Below are 9408 nucleotides of genomic sequence, written 5' to 3' on the forward strand. Positions count from 1 at the left end.
CATGGGCTGCATTTCCTATCACCATTCATTCAGGGAGGTGAATATTTTATAGGTTCTCTGATCAAGTAGTAGCTATCTGATCAAGTGAGTGCTTGGTTCGTTGGTGTTAGGCTTAATACCGTGGGATAGTATCTTCTGTTTTTTTCTTTTTGCTTGCTTCTATGATTTCCTTACATAGGGATCAATGTTTTTAGTTGATATCAGCCATTTTGTTTGTTGTCTAGGATCAAAACAAAGCAAATGTTTTATGTTGATTCACTTGGTTTGAGATGTGGTTTTTTGGGTTGATTCACTTGGTTTGAGGTGTGATTTTTTATGTTGATTCACTTGGTTTGAGATCTGGTTTATGGGGCAGTATGCTGAGAATTATATCATGACTCTTCTTCTTATGCACCACTCATGCAGCACTGATTTGTGTAAAGTTGTCGACAGTATTGATTCAGTGCGAAAAGGTATCATAATGTTCTCACAACCACACAGAACTGAGGTCTAAAGCAAAGAATATGAATGCCATGTGATTCTCTTGCACCTACAACATGATTTACCTTTACTAGGATTCTTATTTGAAAACTGCAACTTGATGTAGTTCACTACCTTCATATCTAAGCTATAATGTTCATTGTCAACCCAAGTTTGCTGCGAATTCTTACAAAAAGAACTGTAGAAGACACTACATTGACTCCTGCCTTGTACACTTTGGCTTTCTAAAGTGTCTTCTGTACAGTGTTTCACCAATGAAATCTGCTTATTTTTGGTTCTGTCCACAAATTACTGTTAGAGATTTGAAAATTTAAGATACAAATGGTACTCTTTCACTGGGGTTCCTGTATGTCGTGCGGTCATGAAAAGTTTAGTTCATATTCTGACCTTTATATGTCAATCTTTTAGTTATTAGACATACTTCAAGCCCCTACCTAGTGCTTTAATATCATGAATACAGACCATACTTTTGAAGAGTCACTTTAAATGTAGCCTGTTTTACAGATGTGTAGTCTTTCGTTGATGGTCTAGATTGATGTTCCCATGTTCAGTCATCAGTGGAGACTGTAGAATCTGGGATTTTAAATTTCAGGTCTTATGCAAGTTAGTTTTAAGCAAACATCTTCCCATTGGTATCTTTCATGTTTTTATTGGTAATGAGATGGCTAGATGTTCATTCCAGTTCAGCTACCAGGCTGAATGTCAAGGTCTTGATGCAATAATGTACATTCTTATACCTGAAGGACCGTCATTCTATAATAGTTACCAGTTTTCACTATGTGAAATTGTCGCCCTCTCCGCTAGCCATTCTATAATTGCTCATTTGTGGATGGAGAAGATTGTTTGGAACTAAAAACATTATATGCTAATTTCTACAATATTACTCGTGGGGTCAGCCTGAGTCACTGATGGTTGCTCTATCAATCAATTTCTTCTTCCTTCTTCTAGTAAATTTTTACCCTCTGATGGTAGGACTAAAATTTGGTACTGATCTCTTTGTCGTCTTCTTTCTTCTTCTTATTCTTCTTCATACCCTCTGCAGAACTAAATTTTGGTACTCATCCTCATTCTGAAGTTACTGTGTAGTAAATGATGTTAGATTGTAAGTTCTTTCTGGTATCTTAAGACTTTAAATTGACCTGATGGTCCAGGTCAATAGTGTCATTTTCAGTATGGCTGTAATCAGGTTCCATGAACTAATTCTCTCTCAATGCCTTTGCCTTTTTCTTTTTGTTTGTGCTCAACTTGCCGACACTTATCATGCTTTCAGTCAGAGTATCTAATGGCATCTAGGGTGGTACTTTTGAGTTTTGAGCTGGTGATCACCATCAAATATACTGTTCACTTTTTAATAGTGAAAGGTTTTTTGTAGGATTTACTTTGCCTTCCGATGGTTAATCTCTTATAAACTATATCCCTTGAATTTTTGATGTCTCACTTGTTATAAATCATCTAACATATTTTGGATTTCTTCCACCTTCCATCTTGGCTGGTATAAAACAATCTCAATTCATCTTTATATCATTCAATCACCTGCATACACAGGTATGACCTTTAAAATTTTGGTTGCTATTGATAATTACTTTAAAGGAACTTGGCCGCTAAGCTCTCTTGTCTTATACAAAATCTCAATGAAAAACTGAAGCTATATCTATTTCTTAAATATGTTAAAAGTAGGTATGGTGTGATCCCAAAACTTCTAGTTGCTAATCAGAATTGTGTCATTACTGGGACAAGCCTGTACTCGAGAAAAATGATGCGATTTAATAAGGTTGTTAGACCAATTTTGCTAACTGCATTGTGCTATACCAACTTTATGGATCACAGTAATGCAAACCACATCCACCACCTCTCAAAATTATGCTCATTTCTGGGGCCACATCCTTTGTCTATTCGTTTATGTTTAGTTTCCTTGGTCCTCTGAGTGATGGAGATGCTGCTTACCTTAACCTGGCAATGAAAAGGACCCTCTCTTTCTCTCTCACACCCGGATAGCTATCATCTTGGTAGGTTTTGGATGTGTGTGGGGCTGCTTGAATTTGCCTACAGACAACAGATGTCATTGATCATCAACAACCAGTGAAAGTATGGCGATCCTCATCATGAACTCTCTATGAAGGGAAATGTTTTATGGAAATTGATTTGCTTTTGTTAATGTTAAAAGTGGACACCAATAACTTTACTAAAAACATCCCACTTTATCCTAAAATATGATTTTTAAACTTTAAATAAATAGTATGTTAGTCCTAGTAGTTGCCTTTAACACAAGTAGTTTAGAGATGATAACTACTCAAGTTTGTGAATGTGAGAGAGAGAGAGAGAGAGAGAGAGAGGGGCCAAAATCTTTTCACTGCTTCTAAAATTTATTTATGTTCCTGGGATTTTTTCATCTTGTTGCTTCTAGCATGTCGGCAAACTTCGTGTATCAAGCTTAAGAAAAAACCTGAAAAATTAGAAATTAATTTATGCTAAGCATACCATTTAAGATATTTTTTTAGGGACAATAATTTTTTCATCTTTGTGAAAATATTGTTTTCAAGATACAAAACTCACACTTCCTACATTTTAGGCTGCACCCCAAGTATAGCACACTAATATCACATACTTGCTAAGTTGTAAGAGAAAGAACGGTTATAAAAATGAAGAGATAAGTTGTAAGAATGAAGAGGAGAGTTATCATTATGTGCCAAAAAAAATAAAAATAAAATAAAATAAATGCGACTCTTTGTCAAAAAAAAAAAAAAACTGCCAGTAAAAATTCTAAATTTTCTCCCAATAAACTTTATTCCTAAAAGAAAACAACCAGTCAAAATTCAAAATAAAACAGCTTCTAATAGATAAAAAATAAAAAATGTTATTTCAGAAATGAGAAAACTCTAACATACATGCCTTTTTAATATAGTTTAATCCAAGATCTACCATGCTGGTACCAGAGTCCGTATCAGTTGGCTGGCAGCACAATTTGATACGCCCCCATGTCGTTTCATTCGAATCCGTACCGATACAGTAGAGAGGGCGAGAGAGTGGGATAGAGAGAACGGGAGACAGAAAAAGAGAGTGAGAGGGAGGGAGGAAGGGAGATGGAGGGAGGGTCGCCGGAGGGGCCTGGAAGGGCCGGAGCAGGAGCTCTGCTCTTAGGACCTCTATTTCATTTGGGCTTCTTTTTTTATTTTGAAAATTTTAAGTTAAGTCAGCAAGCGACCTAAATTTTAAGTGAAGTCGGCAAACCCCTTGCCGATTTCACTTAAAATTTTTAAATAAAAAAAAGGACCCTCACGGACCTTTGCTTCAAATAAAATAGGGATTTGGAGGACAGAGCCTCTGCTCCGACCCTTCAGGCCACTCTAATGCCCTATGGAGGCTTACGGCGACCCTCCCTCTCTCTCCCTTTCTCTAGAGGCTCCGCCCCTTCTGGCTACTCCAACGCCCTATAGAGGCTTCCGGCAGCCCTCCCTGCCTCTCATTTCTTCCTCTTTCTCTTTCTTTCTTTCTTTTTTCTTCCTGCCGACTTACTATTTTGAATATCAAAACTGTCTCAGTCCACTGTCGGCAGCAAAGCTCTCTCTAGGCATAAGTGTTGGATTGCATACAAAAGCACAATAAAAGCTCATCATAATTACATAATTAGTGGAATCTTTCATAGGAGAGTATACGTTCTCGCAACCCAGCAGGCGACTACCCATGAATAGCTTTGCTCGGCATGAGACGAGCCATAAATCTTTTGTTTTTTCTTGGCATATACATATACATGTACACATAGACATACATATAATAGGATTGGACAGGAAGAGAAGAGGGAAATAATAAAGAAAAATCACAGAAATGTCCTAAATGGGAAAACACTCTCTTACCATTACAGGCCCAACAAAAGTATGGTCTAACAAAATAAACTGATAGAAACCTTGATCACCAGTGCATGAAATATAGCCAAGAAATATGAGAACTGGTTAGCTTTATTATCTTCTCTAGAAAAGCACAAGGCATGTCCTATGCACATTTAGACACAAAAATATGAGATTTTATCAACAATTTGAATTTTTTTGGTGGATAAACTTAGAAAAGAAATGAGACTACCCAGAGATAAATACCACACATGTTGTAAAGCAACTACACATAACTTTTTCAATATTTACCAAAGTAAGAAGCTGAAACTAGCTAGAACATTGATATCATTTTGCTAGAAAAATGAATCGAATAATGATTTCAATTTTTAGTTTATAGATGCATGTTTCAACGTTTTCAGGATTTATCGATAAGCGAATTTAGATACTACCTAGGTAGCATGATCATATCATGCTGTCTGCGAGACACTGCACTCATTTCGATTCGAGATGACTCAGACGAGCAATACATGTCTCCTAAATTTTAAACTGACAACTGTTAAATGATTTTAGAATTTCAACAAATATGTGTTAATAATCGAAGTAACACACATCCAGTGGGAGTATCTGGATGGGGGTAGCATCATCTGGCTACCTGTATGCAAGTGATCAATATGTATTTTCCAAAATATGCACTACTTTAGTAGACTTCATTGGACCTTGTAGCAAATTGCAACACACAAGGTAATGTGACCTTGAATTCCAACAAACATTTTAGATTATAAACTTATATGACCCACCATGGGCGAGAGAGGTGTAACAACTCGAGACTTCACCCAAAATGGCTAGCCGAAAGGTATTGTTTGGGTTTCTTGATCCTGTATAAGTACCCAAGATCTACCCAGCGAATAACCGATGTGGGACTAAACACATGCTCGTATGGATCCTCACGGGAGGTTTTCCATATTTTCTTGCTGCTTCTAGAGGCTTGGCATACACTTACATATCTAACAAGTTCACATAGGAACAGCAAATTGCTTGAAATAAAGATTGCTTGATCTAAACCAAATTGTTTAGGGCTGCAGTAAGAAAGGAGATAGGTGAAACTGAAGAAGGGGGCAGGGAATCAAGATAACCCCCTTTTTTTTCTGTTGAGGAAAATAGGGAGGTAGAAGACCACCCAAAGGTTGTTTAGAGGAAATACTTACAAATCAGCTACAAGCTGAATGGTTGACAACTCATAGAAGAAAGAGTATAAAGCAAGGAACCAGATTGACAAGATATCAGGCAGCAGAGAGGCTAGAGGTTATCTTCTTAACTCTTAACCAAATTTTTCTAAAATCAGGTAGGAGGAGGTTGTGGTCACAGAGGGTAGACCAATCATTGAACAAATGCAATGCATCCGAAGCCACCGAGGCGATCGAGTGCCTCTTGTTAAGGACTAGCCTAGCCTCTTGCTGAACTGAATTGGAAAAAGCTCTTGCATTAAAAGTTTTAATAGTCAGCATTTTCGTATGGTCAGATAACCCGGCACTAACAAGAAAGACTATTCACATGGAGGGATGACCCGCTGATGCCCCAAACCGTAATGCAAACAAAGAGAGGGTCGCTCTGACACTTGAATACCAGCAAGTGCAATAAAGAAGTAGGGACGATGAATTAGAATTCCCATGTATGTGTGCCTGTGTATCACACACACAGAGAGAGAGAGAGAGAGAGATTGCATGAAAGTCCTCACAACATATGACCTCTCCAAAACCAAGTCCAATATCCAGTGATTGGCTCTTTTATACAAAGAGTGATGCACGAGAAATAGAAGACACGGAGGTGGGAAGCTTGATCCATGCATGCATGAATATATATGATGTGAGAGAGGCCATGAAGCTGAAGAAAGGTCCATAGCCACAGATGCAATAAAAGAACATGGTTGGGATGTTAAGTCACAGTAAATGGTGAAAAGAAGATGGTGCAACTATAAGGGGAACTAGTTTGAGTAGTTCATCTTTTTAGGACCACACTGCAAGGCGGAGAGTCAGTGCTATGTCAGTCATTTAGAGTCTCTGTCTTCTCTCTCTTTCAAGAAAAAGAAACGTCATCTAGAGTTTGCAGAAGTTTTGATGTTTTACAAATGTTGGTCTAGTTCAGTTCATGAACAATAATGTTTAGTGATTGAGGATGTGAATTGTAGAATGACTTCAAATTTTAGAGTCTCTATATGCACCTTAGGAGTTCAAAATTTTCCCGAGTTTTCTTTAAAGGTTTCCAGTGTTCCTTATCTAAAAACAGTCTGATTTTTAATTTGATACTACAAGTATACTGCAAATTAGAGGCAAAAAAATCTAGATAACACAAAGGAACAAATAACAACATGTTTTTAATTAGGCAAGCAAATGAGTACATATTCTTCACTGCTTTAATCCAGGAACATGATCAAAGGTTAAAAATGCTTGTCCCTTGCTATATATTCTCTACCAAAAAAAACTCAAGGACAATAGGCTTAAATCCTCATGGCCTGTGTATTTTGTGATATATAGTGAAACTGGAGTTCAATTGTTCTACAGTCCTAATGAGATCATAGGGGTGCAATTCCTGTGTCCTTGCACTCAGGGAAAAAGCTTTGTGCCCCAGAAAGATTATATCGATGGTCCCCGAAGAGTCTTGATTTAGTGCATAGCTTCTACATGTGGAGCATCACCCAGGAAAGGAATTATATCCATATTAACAAAGTTTGTAACATTTGGATTTGATGGTAGTCCAATAAAGAAAAATTGACCTACTCAACCACGACAATGGAGCTGTGGTCCTAACTTGATAAGGACATAGCAACTATACTTCGGAGACCTTGTCATGCAATTACTCCATCATGTATTCACCATGGATAAGTACACAAGAAGATGGAAAAGATGGAAGAACCACGCAAAATTATGTCATTAAAGCCATTCAGGTGAATGCGTGTAAATTTTCTTCTCTTTGATCTACATTTATACGTAATGTGATATCAAAGTCTTACTTATATATGCTAAGTTCTTGCTTTAAAATACTAGGAAGGCTTGACAGCATGCAATCATTCAAATCAAAAACAAGAGAGATAATAGATTGTTTCATAGCTAAGTTTTTTCAACAAGTAAATATAGTGATACAAATAGACAATGCAATTAAAAGACAGCATATTTTTTTTGTTTCCAGAAAACCATTGTGGAATTTTCTAAGCCTTCCCTTCTAATATGGAACATGTTCATAGCAATGTTAGAAGTATATGACTATCTTATATAAGCCTACAGCAATCTTGAAATTGTTGAGTTACGCAGAGCCGTAGCTCAAATTACACAGAATTATGAGTCCAGTCTAAATTAGTGGCTTCTGCTAAGGATTAGAATGTTTCTCCTAATTATAGAGCAAGAAGATCTCTTGTATTTAGCAATGTTATTTCAAGTTGGACGTTATGCTCGCTCTGAATTGGCTCCTACTCAGCTACATAAGTCAGTCCATGACACATGCATGGTCCTAAACATGTCATTAGATGTACCTTCAATTTAGTATTTCTTGGTAAATGAAGGAAAACTTGCCGAATGTTTAAGTAATTAAGTTACCTTGCCATATGTGATGCATTACATGCAAAGAAACTATCCATAAGGTGGCTTATATTGGAAATTGAAATTCCCCAGAGAATCTATGCATTCATATTCGTTCATCCCTTGATTGTATTTTCAAGAAAAGGCTTGAATTTTAGGCAACATACGTATTTTTTTTCCATATTTGTTTGTTTTACATTTCCAGGTACTCAATGATATGATCCATATAGAGTTTCTACCATTTTATCTTAAAAAAAAAAAGAAGGAAAATCCAATATAATTTACAGCATTGCTGAATTTGTGTATTCTGAACCATGACTTTCAAAAAATTTAATACATGATCCTAGTTAAATTTTTATATCAAGTTATAATTAGTTTGTATTGCTATACTCACTAGGAAAAGTATAATTATGGATTGTTCTTATGCATTGTTGCTTTTCTTAGTGTTTTTCTGTTAGGAAAACAAAAAATATAAAAATGAAAATGAGGGAAGCACAATGTTAAAGAGTAACAAAACTTCATGATACAACCTTGAAAGTTTGTGATGGATACAATATCCATAGATATTTGTTCTTGTTAGCCATAAGAATATACAAGCACATGAGGGTAGCAGATGGTATGCCAACATGACGATATCACTACAATAACATGACGATATAGTGATGATTTTTTCATTAACCTAAGCAATATTTTAGTTTTGATTTTCTGCAAACATGGATGTGTTTTCATTGTTTTTGACATACAAAAATCCCTTGGCGCTCATAGGGCATCATGTTAATTATCAAACATGATAATGTAGTAATAAAAGCTACGTCTAATTGCACTTGTGCTGACTCGAGCATATCTGCGCATATCCTCGCTCAAACAAGGAGAAGATATTGCATAGCATTATTTTAATGTTAAGCACGAACATTCAAGAACCAGATTTCTTGGCCAATGGAATGAAGCAGGAATGCATATAATGTGATAACAACAAATATATGGAAGTTTTAATATTTTAAAAATACATGCGAGAAAACTATTAATGGATGAAAGAAATGAATAGAAAGAAAAACATTTAAAGAGAGAAAAAAATAAAAAAAAGGTGGCATGCATCCTTATTTTACCTTCCATTGAAATGATTTCTTGTGCACCATGTCACCTGTTCCATGTATAATGAATCAAGAAAAGCATGTGGCAAGAATTGCCAAGCCAAGCTTAAATAAGGTTTTGTTACTTTTAAGATCCAAACTCTCTTCATCCTATAGTTATACAAGAATCTTAGTCTAGTTAGCAAGTTTCCTTTCTCACTTCATTCCTACACCTAACCACAATCTGAGAAGGAATACGGCATGGGGAGGTCACGTGCGGAGGAGGTGCTACCGATCGTTTTCACCCTACCGCGCGCTATTCAGACCTCGAAGGTCCCCCCCCCTCCCCCCCCCCCACCACTTCCCGGTCAACTGTTCCACCGCAACTCCTCAATCTCCCTATAATCGCTCCAATAACGACAAAAGGATGAAGCTAACTCGTGACATTATTATTGCCAAGATGGA

The sequence above is a fragment of the Phoenix dactylifera genome, chromosome 1, assembly GCF_009389715.1.
Source record: "Phoenix dactylifera cultivar Barhee BC4 chromosome 1, palm_55x_up_171113_PBpolish2nd_filt_p, whole genome shotgun sequence".
Classification (NCBI taxonomy): Eukaryota; Viridiplantae; Streptophyta; class Magnoliopsida; order Arecales; family Arecaceae; genus Phoenix; species Phoenix dactylifera.